At 40.8% G+C, this 20,873-nt stretch overlaps 1 protein-coding gene across 8 annotated transcripts in view; it reads right to left on the reverse strand.

Annotated features, from left to right (window-relative positions):
* Positions 1 to 20,873, reverse strand: part of WDR27 (WD repeat domain 27) — a 347,331-nt gene that overhangs the window by 325,480 nt on the left and 978 nt on the right. For 3 of the 8 annotated variants that reach the window (XM_077120890.1, XM_077120887.1, XM_077120883.1), the window contains exon 2: positions 6,005 to 6,474. The exons of the other annotated variants lie outside the window; for them this stretch is intronic. The gene's annotated coding sequence lies outside the window, so the exon portion shown is untranslated. The remainder of the gene's footprint in view (positions 1 to 6,004; positions 6,475 to 20,873) is intronic. 8 annotated transcript variants of the gene reach the window in all.

Consider the following 20,873-nt stretch of genomic DNA (forward strand, 5'->3'; position numbering starts at 1 on the left):
AATGATGTGAATCGACACTCGAGAATAAACTTGGAATATGTCATTGGTAACAGAGTTCAGCAGGAGTTAGAAACAGGGTAAGATAATGGGTAATTGGAGCTGATGGAATACAGACTGTGCAATAGGACTAGATACAAAAACTCAAAAATGGACAGCACAATAATACCTAATTGTAAAGTAATCATGTTAAAATACTGAACGAAGCTGCATCCGAGCGATAGGTTCTTGTTTTGTTTTGTTTTGTTTCTACTATTATTACTTTTATTTTTTTCTCTATATTAACATTCTATATCTTTTTCGGTTGTGTTGCTAGTTCTTCTAAACCGATGCAAATGTACTAAGAAACGATGATCATGCATCTATGTGATGATGTTAAGAATTACTGATTGCATATGTAGAATGGTATGGTGTCTAAAAAAAAAAATGGTCAGCACAATACTGCCTAACTGTAATGTAATTATGTTGAAACACTGAATGAAGCTGCATCTGATCTATAGTTTTTTTTTGTTTTTTTTTCTTTCTCTTATATATTTTTGCACTTTTTATTTTTATTTGTGTTTTCTCTGTGTTATCACTTTATTTCTTTTTCTGTTGTCGTGCTATTTCTTTCTCTAAATCGATGCATATGTACTGAGAAATGATGACCATACACCTATGTGATGATATTAAGAATTACTGATTGCATATGTAGAATGGATTGATTTCTAATGTTGTGTTAGTTAATTTTTTTTTATTAATAAAAAATATATATAATAAAAAAAAAAAAAAAGAGGCACATGAAGAGATGCTCAATGTCCCTGGCCATTAGAGAAATGCAAATCAAAACCACAATGAGATATCATCTCACACCCACCAGAAAGGCCATTATCAACAAAAGAGAAAATGACAAGTGCTGGAGAGGATGCGGAGAAAGAGGCACACTTATCCACTGTTGGTGGGAATGTCAAATGGTGCAACCACTGTGGAAGGCAGTTTGGCGGTTCCTCAAAAAGCTGAATATAGAATTGCCATACGACCCAGCAATGCCATTGCTAGGTGTCTACTCAAAGGACTTAAGGGCAAAGACACAAACGGACATTTGCACACCAATGTTTATAGCAGCGTTATTTACAATTGCAAAGAGATGGAAACAGCCAAAATGTCCATCAACAGAAGAATGGCTAAATAAACTGTGGTATATACGTACAATGGAATATTATGCAGCTTTAAGACAAGATAAACTTATGAGGCATGTAATAACATGGATGGACCTAGAGAATATTATGCTGAGTGAGTCCAGCCAAAAACTAAAGGACAAATACTGTATGATCCCACTGATGTGAACGGACATTCGAGAATAAACTTGAAACATGTCATTGGTAACAGAGTCCAGCAGGAGTTAGAAACAGGGTAAGATAATGGGTAATTGGAGCGGAAGGGATACAGACTGTGCAACAGGACTAGATACAAAAACTCAAAAATGGACAGCACAATAATATCTAATTGTAAAGTAATCATGTTAAAACACTGAATGAAGATGCATCTGAGCTATAGGGTTTTTTTGTTGTTGTTTTTTACTATCATTACTACTTTTATTTCTTCTCTCTATATTAACACTTTATATCTTTTTCTGTTGTGTTGCTAGTTCCTAAAAGAAAAAAAAGCATATGTTAAATAAATTTTTTTAAAAATTAGAAATAATTAACCAAATACACAAGGATGGGCTTTGCTCAAGTGTTTCACATCAAATTAAAATTCTATATGCTAATGGAATGATTTCTAAATGTTGGGTTAATTTCTTTTTTTTTCTTTAATTAATAAAAAAAAAAAGATTGAAAAAAAAAATTCTATATGCTTGGCTCCTGCAAACCACCCTTACACAAATATATTTTCATTTCAAATTTGGCTGATTGACTTTTTAAATAGCACAGTTCATGGGCCTACCAACAAAGTGTTTTGTTATCTGGATTTTACACATCCTACGTAATGTGCAAGTGTAAATTGTTTTTTAACATTTAAATCCTAGGAAAAAAAGGGTTGCAGGGGATTTCGAATGATTTTTGCTCCTCAGTGACAGTCCTTACGTATTTGGGGAAATGTTAGTGTGCAGCTCTTTGTTGAAGCTTTCTAGTGTGTTCAGCGATCATGTGTCAAAACAATATAATGTTGATCGACCTCAAACATTCCTTTGTTATGTACAATAAAGAATATAAAGAGCTGTAAGATTACGTTATAATATACAAAGTACTGGATCAGCACTGGTAGTGAGGAAAGTGCTCAAAAAGTTACTTACCAAAGTTGGTTACTGTAATCAATGACTAAGATGCAAAGTCATTTCTAAATTGACCAAAGCAAATTAGTTGATGATAAATCCAAAATAAATCCACATCGCCTAATTGCTAACATGGGACTGTTTCAACCATTTCACAACATTCTGTATCATTAAACTAAGCTTTCTCTGATTATATCATCAGTGATTAACTACCAGTGTCTTATAAATATTAATGAAAACATTGAAAATAAAAATAAGAATCATTACAGAATTTTATCCCATCACGCAGTTAACTTCATGGGCATAAATAGGAACTTTGTCAAAGACATGAAATGAGACACTACAACGTTCTTTGCATAGGAATCTAAAAGACTATATTAGCTGTTAAGAAACTAGGATAACTGCAGAAAACATTATAATATTCTACATTAACTATTACAAACTAAAAAAAACGTGAAATAATGTACACAGACACATAGAGAGACAAACAGAGACAGACTGACAGAATGGTTTGCTGCCAAAACAGAACAGCAAGAAAGCTACAATAGTTCAAGAACATACTACTTGTGTTTTGATATCTGATAGAAGGACCACCTTTCCAGCCCCTATAATCAGTTTCCATATATGAATGACAAAATTACAGATTCAGACTTATACTCACTGTAAAAACAAAATTGTTATTTTAAAAGCCTGGAACCGGAAGTGAACACCTGAGCAGACCAAGGAGGATGGCAGATGCAAAGGCTCTCCTTAAGGTGCTCCTATGCCCAGCAGGATTTCCCGCCTGGGAGGCCCCTGAGCTACTTCAGTACTAAAGTCGAGGTGCTGAGTGCCAGGTCCTAGCATTGTGAAGAGCTATGACTCCAGACTGGAGACCCGAGTGCCCCCACGAGTGTCTCTACTCCTGACAACTTCTTAAGCCTGGGGGGGGCCGGAAGGGACTGAAGCTTCAACCAGCTGACCCACGTAAGCACCTGAGGCTCTGCAAAGGAAGCCTACTATGTTTACCAAAAAACAACTAGAAGATCTGAAAATCTTGTTCAATAAGAACCCGTGCCCAAAACCTGATCTTCCGAAGGAAATGGCCTTTAAAATGGGAATACATCTGTTCTTATGCATCAAGCAGATATCATCTTGTTATTCAAGATGTAATGGTGAGGCTGGAGGAACTGCCTGAAAATGTAGAGCTGTGTTCCAGTAGCCATGTTTCTCGAGGATGATTGAATAATGATACAGCTGTCACAATGTGACTGTGATTGTGAAAACCTTGTGTCTGATGCTCCTTTTATCTACCTTGTCAACAAAGAAGTAGAACATATGGAATAAAAATAAAAAATAGGGGGAACAAATGCTAAAATGAATTTAGTTTGAAATGCTGGTGATCGGTGAGGGCGGGGGGTAAGGGGTATGGTGGGTATAATCTTTTTTTTTTCTTTCCTGTGTTCGTCTTATTTCTTTTTCTATTGTCTTTTTATTTCTTTTTCTGAATTAATGCAAATGTTCTAAGAAATGATGAATATACAACTAAGTGATGATATTGTGAATTACTGATTATGTATGTCGTTTTATTTTGTTTCTTTATTTTTTTTAATAAATTTTTTTTTTAAATGGGCATACATTCAAAAGAACTGCAGATTTGGTTCCAGAACCACAGAACAAAACTCAAGAAAGCAAAATACAAGCATAATCGGGAAAAGCAAAATACAGGCATAATCGGGAAAAGCAAAATACAAGCATAACTGGCAAAAACAACACAAAGCTCATCAAAAGCAACTAAGTGAAGGAGTCAAGACCAGTCCTCATGAGAAAAGTGTGGACACCCCCAGGGTATCTGTCCTGTCTCTTTGGTTTCGCCAATGATTCAGGACCCTCATTCCAACTGAGCATACTTCCTAACTTTCTAGTCGCGAGAGACCACTTTTTTGGCCACAAAATAGTCCATTCTGGCTGCTTCAAGACCCTATCATGTACTGCCTCCATCCGATTTTGGAATCCCAAATCCTAGCCCCCACGACCACAAAACTTAGATTCTAATTCTTTTGTCTCTTTATCTCTATGAGGAACTTAAGTGGTATTTTAATTTTTAATTTAATTTTTCTCCATTGTAACTTTTCTGTAAATCTTAACTTATCCTCAAACAGTTCATCTTTGGGTTCTGCTTTCAGGATACTCAAACTAGGACACAGCTACTAAAATATAATTTTTTTAAAAAATCACATATCGCCTGGTTTTCCACTGCTGGGAACTGAACCATGTCCCCTAAGGACCTTTTCAAGTCATCTGTGAAGAGGTCTTCAAAGATGCTATGAAGATGAGGCCAAATTATATCAGGATGTTCTTAACCCTATGTGACCAGAGTCCTTATAAGCAAAGAAAATGTGCACCTGAAAGCAGAAGCTGCAGGAGGAAACCAAGAAAACAGACACCACATGACAGAGGCCCGCTAGCCTCCATGGGGAAACCACAGACTTCGAGGAGGCACCACCCGGCCAGGACCCTAGTGCAGGCCTCCAGGCACTGGAAGGCAACACGTCCCCACTACCTAAGCGACCCCCCGCAGGACCTGTCACAGCAAGCCTGGCAAGCTGAGACACGCAAAAGCCAGGCTTAGAGAGAACTGCATATATTAGAAAAAATATAATGCTGATAAATAAAACCCAATATCCTGCAGTCAGAAAAATATCATTTTTGAGGCTGAAGTCTGTAACTATGTGGTATATTCAAAGGAACACAAAAACAAGTCTGTACATCATTACAGGCATTTCAATGGATATTTTCAAAGTACTGTACAGGTTGTAATAATCTGAAAAAATAAACTTTGCTCAACAAAATGATACAACCAGATTTGCCAGCATGCAGTTCATAAAATTTGGGGGGAAGATCCTCTTGAAAAAATACATAAAATCACAAATACAGGATCTTGGAAGGAACTCCTGCAAACAAGCAGCCCAGTAGAGTTCATTCACTGCATGGTAAATCTACCTCTAATTACCACCACCGTGTTCAGAGACATGAAATGCAAGCTCTTTGTGGCCAACGGTATTGGAGACTTGGGGCAGAAGGCAGACAGAAGATGGCAGAGATGCAGGGAAAAGAGGGTGGGAAGGAAACATGTTAAAGGGTAGAAGTAATACTATATGTTGATAAGTTTATTCAAATTGTCAGGGAAAAAAGGTCAATTTTGGTAGAGCAAGTTAGACTCAGTTTACTTAAGGAAAAAATATCAATGAAACTGTTGTATAGAATATCATAGAGAAAAGGCCTGGTGTTACACTAGATGACTAGGCACATTCTTCAGCAATAGAGTGCTCCAATTTTTTTAAAAAAAGGCAAAATCAAACGACAGTGTAATCAGTTCATTAAACAGGTTAAACTCAATAGGATGAGGCAGTAAGAAACCTTTATTTTTCTCCCACAACTACCCTACAAATTCACCTTGTCTTATTTCCCTTCATTCAGCTGAAATCTTGGACAATAAATCCCTTTGCTTATCTCTTTCATGCATTAAAAATTTTACCTAAATCAAAACCTAAACCTTTTGCCCAATTTAAAATATACCCCTTCCGACCAATTAAACCCTAATCAAGTCATAAAAATCTGCAACAAAGAAGGCAGCTGCGGGGTTTTCCTCTTTCTCCACCCTGTTCTTCCAGTATTCTTCCCCACCCCACGTGCCTTTCGAGCTCCCCCAGATGGAGGGGTGGCAGTGAATATGCAGAGCGAGAAGCGTGGGAGGTCACAGTCTTCACTTACCTGGTGCTTTGCCACCTGTGTCTGGTGTCCTCTGTGGGCAGGTGCTGGCTCTCTCCCATAGTGGGACACAGCAGTGGGTTATTCTGAGAGTCCCGGGAGGGACCTCTGACCACACACTGTTCCCCAATGTAGATGAGGCACTCTGCCTCAGCTGCCACTTCCATCAGGGAGGAAACTTCACTGACAACTTCTGCTGCAGTGATGGGTCCCTGGCAAGCAGTCCTCTTGGGCAGAATCCTTTCCAGAAAACTGCAGAACAGTAGCACACCCTTCCACGTGGAAAACAAATGCAAGCTCAGCTCGAATATGTAAACAGGAGGCAAGTAGCAGGTTCTATGCTGGCCAAAGTTCAGGACACCCATGTCAGACTGTCCCAAGAATGCTCCTACCTGGCTCTCTTCAGATCCCACATGGGCACAAGCTCACAGGGCCCCTTCATTAGGTGGGATGAGTCGTAGGACAGGAAGGAACTGGGAAGAAAGAGAACCTTCAGAACATTCTACACTGCTAAACATTCTCTTCCAAGAATCCCTCTCCAGTATCCTTCATTAACCTCTAGCCATACCTTTGAAAGGCAGAAGAGACAGCCTAGAACCTCAGTTTAAATGAAGAGGTACTCGGTACCCATTCTTCCCACTTTAGGGCCTCATCTACCCTGTATGTCCTGGTTAACATCATCAACAAAAGTTTAACATGTTGGGAGAGTGGGAGAACATTTTCATTGCAGTTGACATTGAAAAAAAAATCTCCATCAGCACTGTAGCTACGAGCTAAGGTTGAAAAACGCTGTGATTCAGCCACCCCCAGCGAACCTCCACAGACGCCTTTGCCCCCGATGACAAGCACAAAGCTGGTGAGGCTACATCAGGAAGCTTTCCATGGCTGGGCACTGCCACCGCCTCATGGGCCCAGCAAGGGCATGGCAGCGCCCAGATCTCACCCAGGCACCCAGCACTCCCCAGAGGGAAGGCACTGCTTAGCCTGAGACTGAAGTGACCCTCCCTGGGGGGGGGGGTATTAATAGCAGATGGAGGGGGTGAAATCAAGAGTTCCTCTGTCTGTATGGCCTGTTTTTTATTCTTTGGGTTTTTTATTCTTATTTGGTTTTTAATTTCTCTAGACTTACTTTCTGCAGCCTCGGAGTCTAAATGAAACTGTAATTTAAAAATTCTGTCATCCTCAAGCAGGTGCCACCTCTATGGGAGGGACAAGTACCGGGGGAGGCGCCTGAGGCTGCTGCACCGCCCCCCACTTCCCGGCATGAAATCCGGTCACTCTGAGAAGCTGCAGAAGAGGCGCTTGGGGGGCCAGGACGGCAGGCTTGATGGGCGGCAGGTTTGACGGGCAGCTCCTGGGTGCTGGAGGCTTCTGGGGTGCGCAGAGCTGGGCCGGGGACACGGCTGGGGTGAGGTGAGCATGGCAGCGTGGCCGAGCCCAGGCTGGGTAGGGCCCCCAGGCCAAGGGAGCAAGCCTGGCCCCTGCACAGTGACAGGCACAGGCCCAGGGCACGAAAAAAAGCTACTTGAAGGAAGTGAAAAGCTGCTAAAAGTCAATAAGTAATTGGCCAAAACGATGGCTCACACCTTTGAAATGAGCCATGAGGCTCTGCACAGAGCAGGAAAAATTCAAAAATGCAGTTCAATATATGGCAAATTGACTCAAAGAGAAAAGATGGAAATCCTCATACTTTGTGAGCTCACCGTTAGAGGCACTGCCTGGCTCTGCATGACAGACAACCCCCTGCTGCCACAAGAGACAAACTCTCTGCCCTGACTAGGCAGACTTCTTTGGAAGTCACCTATACACATACTTAATAGAATCACCAAGTCAAAATGTGGAGAAAGTGATGAATTATCCCCAAGAAAATTAACTGGAGGATGGAGTTCCAGATTTCCTCACATTAACTTTCTAGCAACCTCAAGCAAAGAGCAGAGAATTAGGAGCTCTCGGCTCCAAGCACCCTGAAAAGGTTATGGCAATGCAGATGGGGCTCCACTGTCCACAAGCTGGCCAGACCATGCGCAGGACTTGACAGGAAAAGCTTAAAGAGCACAGCACTAAGGACTGGACATCTGATCTTGACGATGAATGTGGAGAACAGCCTCTGAATCTCTCAGTGCCTAATTTACAGAACATCATTCTAAAAATTTTGTTTCAGTTTTATTGAGATATATTCACATACCATACAAACCACCTAAAGTAACAATCACTGGCTCACAGGATCATTACATAGTCATGCATACATCCCCATGATCTATTTTAGAACATTTACATTACCCATTACCCCCCTCATTGTTGACACATAGTAATAGTTAAGTAAATTTGTTACTGCTGATGAAAGATTAAACTATTACTGTTAATCGTACTCCACAGTTTGCAATAGCTATGTTTTTCCAATACACCCGTTATTTTTTTTACATTTGTATACATAAGTTTAAACAACCATTCTCAATCAAACTCACATCTCTGTTCATTCCTAGACATTTAAGTTCAACCTTGTCAATTAACAATTCTGTGTATACACCCTTTTCTAGCTTCTATCTCTAGCTAACCTGTATTCTGCATTTTAAGACTCTGAATTCACATGTTCTAGTTGGTTCATATTAGTGAAGTCATGCAATGTCTGTCCTTTTCTGTCTGGCTTGTTTCACCCAGCATTGTGCCCTCAGGTTCATTCATATTGTCACATGCTTCAGAAGCTCGTCCCTCCTTGCTGTTGCATGGTGTTCCATCATACGTATAGAACATATATTGTTAATCCATTCATTGTTTGATGGACACCTGGGTTGTTCACATCTGTTTTAGTTTGCTAAAGCTGCCAGAATGCAATATACTAGGAATGCAACAGCTTTTAAAAAGGGAATTTATTAAGTTGCAAGTTCACAGCTCTAAGCCTATGAAAATGTCCAAATTAAGGCACCAACAAGAGGTTACCACCCCTCAGGAAAGGCTGATGGCCTGGAACACCTCTGTCAGTCCCATGGTATCTGCTGGGGTCTTTGAGTTCTGGACACCTTTCCCAGTCGGGAGGGCACATGGCGACATTCCCTAGCTTTCTCTCCTCATTTCATAAGGCTTACCCAGAGGTCCTTTCCTTCTGCATCTCCCAAGGTCTCTAGCTGTGTGGGCTCTTTAGCCTTTTCCAAATGGTTCCCTCGCTTACTAAAGCGACCCCACCTTGAAAGGGAGAGACACATACTCATGGAAACCACCTAACCAAAAGCTTCCCCCCCACCCACCCAATGTCCCCTGCCCGAGCAATACTGAATCAGGGTTAAACATGGCTCTTCTAGGAAGCAGGACAGTTTCAAACCAGCACATATTTTGGTAACTGTGACTAACTCCACTATGAATATTATGTGCAAAAAAAATCCTATTTCTTACATAAATACTTAAATAAGGAATTACAAAATAAGTACTTCATTTAGAATTGATGAGACAATCTGCCCTTGTCTTACTGAGACTTACTCCCTAGGGAGCAGTAAGTATAATTCTGCTATACTGATATTGCCATCCGTGACCTTTGAGTTTCATGGTCTTAGAGCACTAAGGCAGGACAGCTGATGATCTACCCAGACTAGGTGAGGCCCCTCATCACAGAATCTCATCACCTGCACGGCATCTCTCCACCACAGCATCCACTTCAGCTTGTAAGCATAATTTATTTATTTATCCGGTCGTCTGTCTCTTTAACTGGATTCTAAGTGCCATAAAAGCATTGTACATATATAATTCAACATTTTATGTCCAGTGCTGAGTACAGTGCCTGGCACATAACAATCAATAAATATTTACATAACATTCCTTACGTAAACATCATGGAATTTAGCAATAATTAAAACAAATGAGGTCAATTTCAGATAAATGATAAGTGCTATGAAGAAAATAAAATATGGTCATATATCTGACAAATGTTTAATATCCATAATTTATAAACGCAACAACAAAAAGACAAACAATCCAGCCAAAAAAATGGGTAAAGAACTTGAACAGTCATTTTCCCCCAAAAGTTGTGCAGATGGCCGATGAGGACATAGGGAAATGCAGAGCAAAACCACAATGAGACACCATTTCACACCCACTAGGACGGCTATTGTTAGAAATAAATAAGTAAAAATAACATGAGTGGCAATAATGAGGAAAAACAGGAATCTCTGCACACTCTTGGTGGAAATATAAAATGGCGCAGCTGCTATGGAAAAGAGTTTGGTGGTTCCTCAGAAACTTCAACACAGAATTACACTGTGACTCAGCCACTCCACTTTCAGGTGTATACTCAAAATAAATGAAAATAGATATCTGTATACCAATGTTCAATGCGGCAAAAAGCAGAAACAACCCAAGTGTCCATCAACAGATGAATGGAGCACCAAATCTGGTGTATACATTCAATGGAAAATTACTCAGCCATAAAGAGAAATTAAGTTCTGATACAGGTGATATCAAGGATCAGTCTTGAAATAAGCCAGGTACAAAAGGACAAATACTGTATGATTTTGCTTATATGAAATACCTAGAATAAGCAAATTCATAGAGGCATTACAGACAGTGCATTTACTGGTTTCCAGATGCTCTGGGTGGGGGTGGGAATGGAGATTTACTGCTTAATGAATACAGAGTTTCTGTGTGGGGCGAGGACAAATTTTGGTAATAGAAAGCACTGACAGTATCACAATATTGTGAATGCAGTTGATACACTGAGTTGTACATACATAAGTGGTTGAAATAGGAAATTTTGTGTTACCACAAACAATGTTTTAAAAAATAACGTAAACTAAATTAACGGGCCAGAGAATGATAAGATGTGCATGGTATTATTTCTGGTAAGATGGCCTTGCTGAGGAAGTAAGGCGTCAGCTGAGATTCAAATGACAAGAGAGACATTCAACATCTGAGGGAACAGCACTCACTCGGAGAGGAGAGCTTACACCAAACACTGAGAAGCGAATGAGGAAAAAAAAGGAAAGTCAATGTATAATGGTAAGGAGGGGTCTCGCAGGACATGAGGCTTCAACAAAGCTGAAGAGTAGCGGGTACCAGAGCAAGCCCAGATCGAAGGCCAGGGCAAAGAGTGGAGCCTTAGAAGTGGTGCGTCGTGGAACTGGCATAAGGCCTTGGGACCACCACAATGGCCACAGGAAGGCGTGAAGACCAGGCAGTCTGCTGAGTTGTTAAGGCAATTCATGCTATAACCAAAGATTAGAATTATAGCAGTGGAACGAGCAATTTCTGCCTAGGCCTGAAAGGACTTGCTATTGGGCTGGTCCCTGAGGACGGATTAGAAGAGCCTAGGGTTCTAGGACGAGCTCTAGGTTTTGGGCCTGAGTGACTGGAGGACTCTGGTAACAGCTACCAAGATGGGAAGAAGATGCCAAAATTCTGTTTTTATTATGTTAACTCAAATGCTGAAACTTCAGCCGTGACTTTCTATAGCCTTTGTTCAAAATTCTTTTCCAAGTAACTCTGGAAGAAAAAGACGTCTCTTCTCTAAACTTTGCTGCATGAATTTTAGAGGTTAACATCAGAGAGTCATCATGTTTCTCTCATTTCTAAATTATGACGGAGCACCTCACTGCTGCCTTTTTACACTGACTAAATAAAATAGTATCCATGAGCTAAACAGAGCGGATTCAAGTCTGTATTCCCTAGTGCACGATGTTAGGTAGAACAATGGTTCCCAGAGACATCCATGTCCCCATTCCTGGAACCCACCACGACATTAGGGTGCACGGCAAAGGACAATCACATTACTCACCAGATGACCCTGAAGAGAGAGGTCACCTGGACTATCTTGACAAGTCAGGTCCCTGCCAAGAGGCAGAAGAGTCAGCGCTAGAGTAACATGTTGCAAGAAAGACTCAACCAGCTACTGCTGCTTTGAACATGGAAGGGGTCATGCGCCAGGAAACACAGGAAGCTTCCAGCAGGTGGAAAAGACAAATCAATGGATCCTCCCCTAGAGCCTCCAGAAAGGAACTGCCAACTCCTTGATTTTAGCCCAGGGAGACCCAATTCTACTTCTGACTCCAGAACTATAACATAATAAATTTGCAGTGTTTTAAGCCACAATGTTTGTGGTAATTTGTTAAAGCAACAAGAGGAAACTAACACAAGTACCCATAAAATGAAAGTCTCTAAGGTGGGAAAAATGGTGTCCTGTAGCTGTTAGCACAGTGGCCTGCACCCAGCCACGAAGGAGGAGGGATGTAAGAACCCAAGGAGCAAGCAGCAATGACGAGATAGGAAAGCAAGGGCCACGATGGCCCAAGGACTGCAATGCTCAAAGACCTGGGGGAACGCAGTGAAGTCAGGCTTATAAGGAACAAGTGAAGATACGGGCATTTCTGTGGTAGGAGACAGAAGAAATGCCATAAATAAAGTATGCAATGTCAGGCCCAAATGGGGCTAATGGTCAAATGCATGAAGACAATCCCGGGAAGACCAGAGTTCTGCCCCACTGCCCTGATGATGCACCATATGTATCTCAAAGGCAAAAACAAAACTGTTCTTGGCACCTACCATCTGACATCACTTGGGATTACTTCCAAAATAAGAACACAAAATATGAACTTGCTTTAATTTCCAGATGAAGTCTTTAACAGATAAACACATGACAATCAGAAGCTGACTGGAGCAAAGAATGACTTGAGAACCAAGGAAGAAAAGTATTTTCCAGGTCATCTTACAGGCAGTACTGAAATTGAACTTTGAAAATAAAGGGCCAGTGCCAGCTCCAAGCCTGATCAGCCATTATCCTGACTTCTAACCACCCCGCCCCTCAGATTCCTCGGTTGTAACCCCTAACCCTGTACAGCAGTGCCTGGCACAACTGTGAGTCTCTACACAATAGAAGGTATTGGCAGCAGGACATATTCTGTGATGGTATGAAGTTCTCAGTCAGTTCACATATTCCCAATCCAGCTTCCCTTTGATCAGAGAGTGGATGGCCCCTACAACTTCATTCTTGTAGAAAAATTCTTTTTACATCTGTTTAAAATACTCATTTTCCTAGTTCTGTGTTAACACAGTCACTTAGTAGTTTTTCACCAAGCCATTTCCTCCTTCTCCCTGGAACCACTAGGTGAGAATGGAGCAAAAACTGCATTTCCAGCCTCTCTTGGATGCAGCCACACAACTGAGCACTGGTCAACAGAACGTGGGTAGAAATGACGCCATGGACAGGCCTGGGCCTAAAACGCCTCCTGCTAGATCCTCTATTCTCTGACCCACCTACAGACAGAAGGCAGAGGACTCGAGAGGCCTAGGAGAGAGAGGGGTCATGAAATGGAAAGTACCTGGTCACCTGAGTAGATAGTGAGTGGAAAGTCACCTGACTAGGAACACAGGGTTGGACTGTTGCATAAATAAGGAATAAACTTTCACTTTGTAAAGTCACCAAAATTTGGGGATTATCTGTAACAGCCTACCTGACAGAAAGTGGCACCTAGAAGTGGGGTACAGAGCACTGGCTTAACGACTGAGTGGCCGGCACAGAAACAAATTCAGGATGCTGGGAAGCTCAAAATTCATGTTATGCTGCAACAAAACATTTGGTCAGTCCATCCTCGGTGATAATCTAGAAGGCAGACCTTACTGACTCTATCTCTCCATTGGAAATGACTGAAAAGCATAAACGCTAAAGCCAACACATAAAATTGACTTGGAAAAGAACTGCCTGGTTTGCAGGCAAAATTGGATGGAAACATCACAAGCAGTGTGGACAACCAATTCAATAGGCTAAGCCCCCAATCTTGGGGCTTGCCCCTATGAAACTTATTTCTGCAAAGAAGAAGCCAAGCCTACTGATAATTATGCCTAAGAGTCACCCCCAGAGAACATCTTTTTTTTTTTTACTCAGATGTGGCCTATGATATTCAGGTTTCTCTAGAGAAACCAAACCAACAAGAGAGACCTGTAAATATAAGATTTATAAAGGTGTCTCATGCAGCTGTGGGAATGGGGGAGTCCAAAATCCATAGGGCAGGCTGTGAAGCTGGCGGTGCTGATGAAGTATTTGGATGAAGTCCACAGGAGAAGCTCACTGGCTAAAGAAAAAGCAGTGAAAAGTTCTGTCATCTCCTTTAAAAGATTCAGCTGATTGGATTATCTCATTGTGAGAAACATGCCTTAGTTGATTGTAATTGTAATCAGCCACAGATGCAATCAACTTATTGATGACTTAGTATTACAGCCTTCCGGTACATCAACAAGCTGTGGAATATCCTTGCAGCAATGGTCAGGCCAGTGATTGTCTGACCAGACAACTGGGCATTATCATTTGTCCAAGTTAACACCAGAACTTAACCATCACCATGGCCTCTCTCTCTCTAAGCCAACTTGGCAGGTGAACTCACTGCCCTCCCCAACCATGTGGGTCATGACTCCCAGCGGTGTAAATCTCCCTAGCATCATGAGTCCTGACTTCTGGGGATGAGCATGGACATAGCATCATGGGAATGAGAAAGCCTTCTTGACCAAAAAGAACGAGACAAATTAGACAAGTCAAAGTCTCAGGGGCTGATAGATTTCAAACAGAGTCAGGAGGTTATTCTTGATGTTATCCTTATGCACTATATAGATATTCTTTTTAAATCTATGGTGCATTGGAGTGGCTATAGGGAAGTACCTGAAACCCCAATTTTATCCAGGGTGTGGATGATGAGTAAAAATAAATAAATAAATAAAGTTGGGAGATAAAGGTAAAAATTAGGTAAATTGAAATACTGTTGCTCAATGAGAAGGAGGGATAAGGGGTATGGGATGTATAAGTTCTATTTTTTTCCATATATTTCTTTTTCTGTAGTGATGCAACTGTTCTAAAAATGACTATGTTGAAGAATACACAACTATGTGATGATATTATGAGCCACTGATTATATCATATTGTTAGGCTGTATGTGTGTGATACTTCTCAATAAAAATATTAAGACCAAAAAAAAAAAAAAAATTGGATGGAAACAGAAAAATGTCCAAAGTATGGGGGCTTGCAGGCTTGGAAAATCTGAATGCTCACACATGCTGTCTTGAGAAACCTAGGACCATTAAGACTTGGCCTTTCAGTAAAATCAGATTAAGGATGGTTATTGTAGCATGTTAAAGAAGTGTCTCCCCCCATAAAAAAAAAAGTATGTCCTCCTCAAATATGACCTTATTTGGAAATGGTCTTTGCAGATGTAATTAGTTAAGATGAGGTCAGAGTAGACTAGGGCAGACCATATAAGGACATAGAGGAGACACTGCCAAGATGGCCAAGAGGAGAGGATGGCAGAGGGTGAGTTAAACTGCCAAAATCAAGGAGCGCCGATGACGACTGGCAACCACCAGAAGCTGGAAAAAGCAAGGAAGGGTCTTCCCTGGGCCTTCAGGGTAGCAAGACCCGGCCACCACTTTGATTTCAGACTTCGTTTCCAAACCCTAAGAGAACCGACTCCTGTTGCCTCAAGCCGTTAGTTTGTGCTACTCTGTTACAGAAGCCCTAGAAGACTAAGACAGTTTCCTCTCCACTCAAGCCTTTAGCTTCATATACCTTCAGGGAACCATTCACTAAGCAGGAGAGAAACATGAGAGCAAGTATGTGAAAAGATGAAGTGTGAAAAGGACATAAAAGAAAGAATTCTGATGGAGTCACAGGCACACGACTGACTGGATGCAAACAGATCAGACCCCACTGTTCCTAAGGAAATGGATGACAAAGAAATAGGAAGCAGAGAACAAAACGTAGTGACTACTCAAGACTTACACCCTTTGAGCCCACATACTGACAGCTCAGGAGGTGACCCTGTAGAAGAGCCTTCTTGCTGAACACTTCAGATGAAGCCATGTAATAAAAGGACTGACTTACAGCAGGCACATCTATTGTTGCAGTGTAAGGGTCATTTCTAAATTCTGAGAGGTGAGTTTTTGGTGTATAACCTGGTCATTTCCTGGAACTCTGGGTGTCTGTGTGACACCTGAGACTCAGAGTTGGCGTTCTGCAGCTCTGAGCGTCAGCATTGCTCCTATAGCAGCTGTTACAGAGGCTGAAAAAGCGATCAGATTCAATAAGAGATATGAATGAAGCTGATCTGCTTAGGACTAAGGTAAATCAGACTAAAGAGTAAAAAATGGTATTAACTGTGGGGTTTTTTTTAATGGTATAGTACAACATATACCCAAAGCAAAGAAATAAAAAAGAAATCCTTTTTAAAGCACTCTTCAACAAGGAGTTACAGGACAGATCCCAGAGTCTGTCATGGGTTACCACACGATCCTCTCAGATTCTTTTCCTTCTAGCTGCTCCAGAATATAGGAGGCTAGAATGCTTAAATGTTTTTTATCATCACAGTCGACTTTTTTTGTGAAAAATAACATATATACAAAAAAGCAATTAATTTCAAAGCACAGCACAATTAGTTGTAGAACATATTTCAGACTTTGACATGGGTTACAATTCCACAATTTTAGGTTTTTACTTTTAGCTGCTCTAAGATACTAGAGACTAAAAGAAATATCAATGTAATGATTCAGCATTCATATTAATTTGTTAAATCCTATCTTCACTGTATAACTCCACCATCACCTTTGATCTTTCTATCCCTCTCTTTAGGGGTGTTTGGGCTACAGTCATTCTAAATTTTTCATATTGGAAGGGCCTTTGACTGTGTTTTAAAACTTCAACTTCTGTGTGAGACTAAATGAAGAGATATTTATTTGGTACAAATTGTATATTTTCTGTAGCACACTATTTAATTTAACCTATATGATCAGTCTATTTGAGCAACATAATTACATGAACCTAGAATAGAGAATGAGATCTTGTTATTTTGTTCAAGATAATGTAATATCCCAATTGTCCCAGAGTAACATAGGCAGAAAACAAAAAAAATTTGCAAAGTTCTCTTGAAGGACTGGGGAAAATCTGGAACTACTAAATTTGCCCACCTGGGGGATTCTGAACATTCTCACAAGCACTGGGGACTCCCAATTAATAAGCCAAGACCGCAATCTCAAGGCTTATCCTTAATGAAACTTACTCCTGCAAAGCTAAGCCTACTCATAATTATGCCTAAGAGTCACCCTCAGAGAACCTCTTTTGTTGCTTAGATGTAGCCTCTCTCTCTAAGCCAATATGGCACGTGAACTCACTGCCCGCCCCCACTGAGTGGGACATGACTCCTAGGGGTGTGATCTCCCTGGCAACACAGGACATAACTTCCAGGAGTGAGCCAAGCCCTGGCATCAGGGGACTGAGAAAGCCTTCTTGACCAAAAGGTTCCCCCTTTTGAAAACAAAGTTTCAGGGGTTAAGAGATTTTAACTAGTGGCAAGTGGTCATTCTGGAGGTTATTCTTATGCATTACATAGATATTCCTTTTCAGTATCTAATGTATTAGAATAGCTAGAAGGAAATACCTGAAACTGTTGAGCTATAATCCAATAGCCTTCATTCCTAATGATGATTGTGTAAGTATATGGCGTTTTCAGTTTGACAGTGTGATTGTGAAAATCTTATGACTGATGCTCCCTTTATACAGTATATGGGCAGATGAATAAGACAATAAAGACAAATAAATAATAAATAATGGGATGTTTTGGGTATTCTTTTTTATTTTTTGGGGAGTAATGAAAATGTTCTAAAATTGACTGTGGTGATGAATGCACAATATATGATAACAGTGAGCCAGTGATTATATATTTGGGATGATTATATAGTATATGAACATATCTCAATAAAAATTGCATTTAAAAAAAAAAAGAAAACCAGAGAAGCAAGAAGTTGAAATCAATGAAACTGGGATGAGAAGGGAGAGGTCAACAGACACCAGCATGTCGTATGCCTTGTGGCAGAGAAGCCAAGGATCACCAGCAGCTGGTTCTGAGACTAAAGCATCACTTAGACAATGCCTTGATTTGGACACTAACCATATGCAAATAAACTCCCACTGCTTAAGTTAGAAAAAAAAAGGGGTGGGGGTGGGGACTGAGGAAAGAGCCGAGGACTTCAGAACACAAGGACAAGGGAGCTTCTCCCAGACAGCAGGGCCAGGCCAGAATCAGGAAACTTTTCCCACCCCCACCGTATCCATGGGATTTCACAACTGCTATGGACCGGCGTCTCTCTCTTCCAAAATGGAGATTCTATCACAATAACCCTGGACACATCTAACCACTGTGTTTTGGCAGGGATTAGGGACAGGGTGGAAAGGGAGGGGAGAAGAAAACTTGTCTTTTTAGTTCATAGGTCACTGGAGCGTGATGAACCACATCCAGACCTGACAGAGAGGGCTGTGAAACCTTGGGAAATCCTCATCTGGACCTGGATGCAGATGGATATCTCCCCTGGAGAGATGGGTGTTGTTGCATGAAAGGCAACGTGATATTTGTGGCCACTTAATTTAGAGACTCGGATTCACAAACAACACAGACTTCAGTGATATAAAAACAGAACTTATGAGGCAAGCAACTAAAAGATGTTAGAAATGAGACGTGGTTATATCACCAGATGGGATAGCATCCATACCCAAAGAGGAGCGCTGGGGAATCCGGAGACAGCATTCAAGATCTGACTAGAAAAATTCCTCTTCCTGGATAAGGTTCTCCTTCTTTCTCTGTCCTCTCCTCTTCCTTCTAGCTGCTTACATGCAGTTTATATGATGTTTTTACACAATAGTGGGCAGATTCCCATTAGCTCACCTGGGTGGACCCTGGGAACTGGCTAGGGACGAAGAGGAGCTCCTGGGACCTAGATAACTTTATCAAAGCACATCTCCTTTTGGGAAGACAGCCAGTCCCCCCAGCTGGAGTGCACATTTTAACAACTCTGCATTAAGGTCACACAACAGCAGCATTAGTGGAGCAGAACAGACTCTACAAACTTGGTTTCTCTTTCATTGGGCTCTTAAAGTTTGATCTGCTCACAATGTAGACCATGGTCATTTGGGGGACAAATTTAGCATATACATATATTTTTTCATTTAAATAAAGGACAAAGCATTAAAATATTTTATACAGGTACAGATTTTAAAATGGAAATCATAATAGATAAAAACAAAGGAATTCAGGATAAATATGTATCATCCATATGGTTTGGACTCTCTTTTAACTCTCTCATTTCTTTTAACTCTCTCTCTCATTTAACTGGTACAGCAAGAGCACATATTAGATACAGGTTCACCTACAGTAATAGTATATATATATATAACAAGTCCACATGGTCTGGGACAAGAAAAGAAATATCACCCAGCCAGTACAACATTCGAATAGTTTGGGGCAAAAAAGGGAAAAATATCACCTAGCCAGTCATATGGTCTGGGGAAAGAATGGAAAATATCACCCAGTACAATACGTTACAAAAACAAAAAGCATTATTTAACTAGTATAGTATTAGAGGGATGGATTAAGCAGTGTATATGCAACTCCATGTTGTGGCCCACACTCAACTGTGTCAAGTCTCCCATTAAATGTTTGCCAAAGAGTACAGCAGCAGGAGAACAAGCAACAGAGGAGAGTTAAAGATGCTACTATACCAGGTGTGTGTGCACTTGGTGTGGCTTCAAGACCAAAACAGGTATTTGCTGGCCCAAAGGGAGACTATGACATATGCTCCGAGTTGTTCACCAAACCATTTCTCTTCTCCTTCTGGGCCAGAAATATAACACAACCCCAGCTTCCCTCGCAATGAGGTGTGACCATTGACTGTGTTCTGGCAGAGCAGTAAAGGGCAAGGCAGTGTGCACGTGTCAGGAGAGTATGCACCTTACAAGCCTGGTCCATAAAACCCTCCGGTCCATGATTCTCTGATCTCTGTTCCCAGCTACTGAGATGAAGACCATCTCAATCACCTAAGGAGGGCAGAAGCATGGCAGGGAAAAAGCCTGAGTCACAGCTAGGAGAGAGGTGCCTCAGACAGCCGCCTGATGAGAAGAAACATTCACATAGGGCTCTATGAGCAAGAAATATACTATGATTCTCATGGAGCTGTTTGTTATAGTAGTTAGTTTTCCTTCTTTATCTCCAAAGGTCGATCATTCTGCTCTGCTCTCTCTGAGTATCTTCATTCTCCAAATGCTCTCTCTGAGTATCTTCATTCTCCAAACTGTTTACTCTTAAGACTCCAGAAACTTCTCAAAACCCACCCAAATGGGTGGAGACATGCCGTCACCTAATCCAGTTTAACAACCACTCTTGATTAAATCACATCACCAGGGAGATGATCTGATTACAGTTTCAAACATACAGTACTGAAGAGAGATTATTCTGCCTTTATGAAATGGGATTTAGATTAAAACACGGCTTTTCTAGGGGACATACACAAACCAGGACACCTAGATACACAGACAAAATTTTAACATTTTGCCACCTTTGCCGTTTAATTCTATCATCTATCCAAAATTTAAAAGCACGTTGCATACATACTTGAACACATTTCCTACAAACAAGGATATTAACTTATGTAATCATCTTATAATTTTTTTAAATTAGAGTCTAACATATATAAGGGTAAGAAAGCACTTTAAGAAAATGCAATGAAAAGTAGCTGCTAAAGGGACTACTGTTTTAAAATTAAGTCAGTAAACACAAAACATTTTAATTCCAGATAAACTGGAGTGAAAATTTAATATTCCTTTATTAATACATAAGCAGTATATAAATTGGAGAGAACTGAAAAGTACATACAAAAAAAAAAAAAACTCAAGTTTTTCGAGTATTACTCAAGTTCAAACCTTGTGGCTATCATTTTAGCTTTTTTTTCTACGTACATATACTGTTTGTGTGTCTGGGGAGTGTATGGTCCAGGAACCGAACCGGGTCTCCCGGATGGAAAGCGAGCATTCTACCACTAAACCATCTGTGCACCCTTCTACGTACACGTGCATTTTTAGAAAGAGAAA

The sequence above is a fragment of the Tamandua tetradactyla genome, chromosome 11 (assembly GCF_023851605.1).
Source record: "Tamandua tetradactyla isolate mTamTet1 chromosome 11, mTamTet1.pri, whole genome shotgun sequence".
In the NCBI taxonomy this organism is placed as follows: Eukaryota; Metazoa; Chordata; class Mammalia; order Pilosa; family Myrmecophagidae; genus Tamandua; species Tamandua tetradactyla.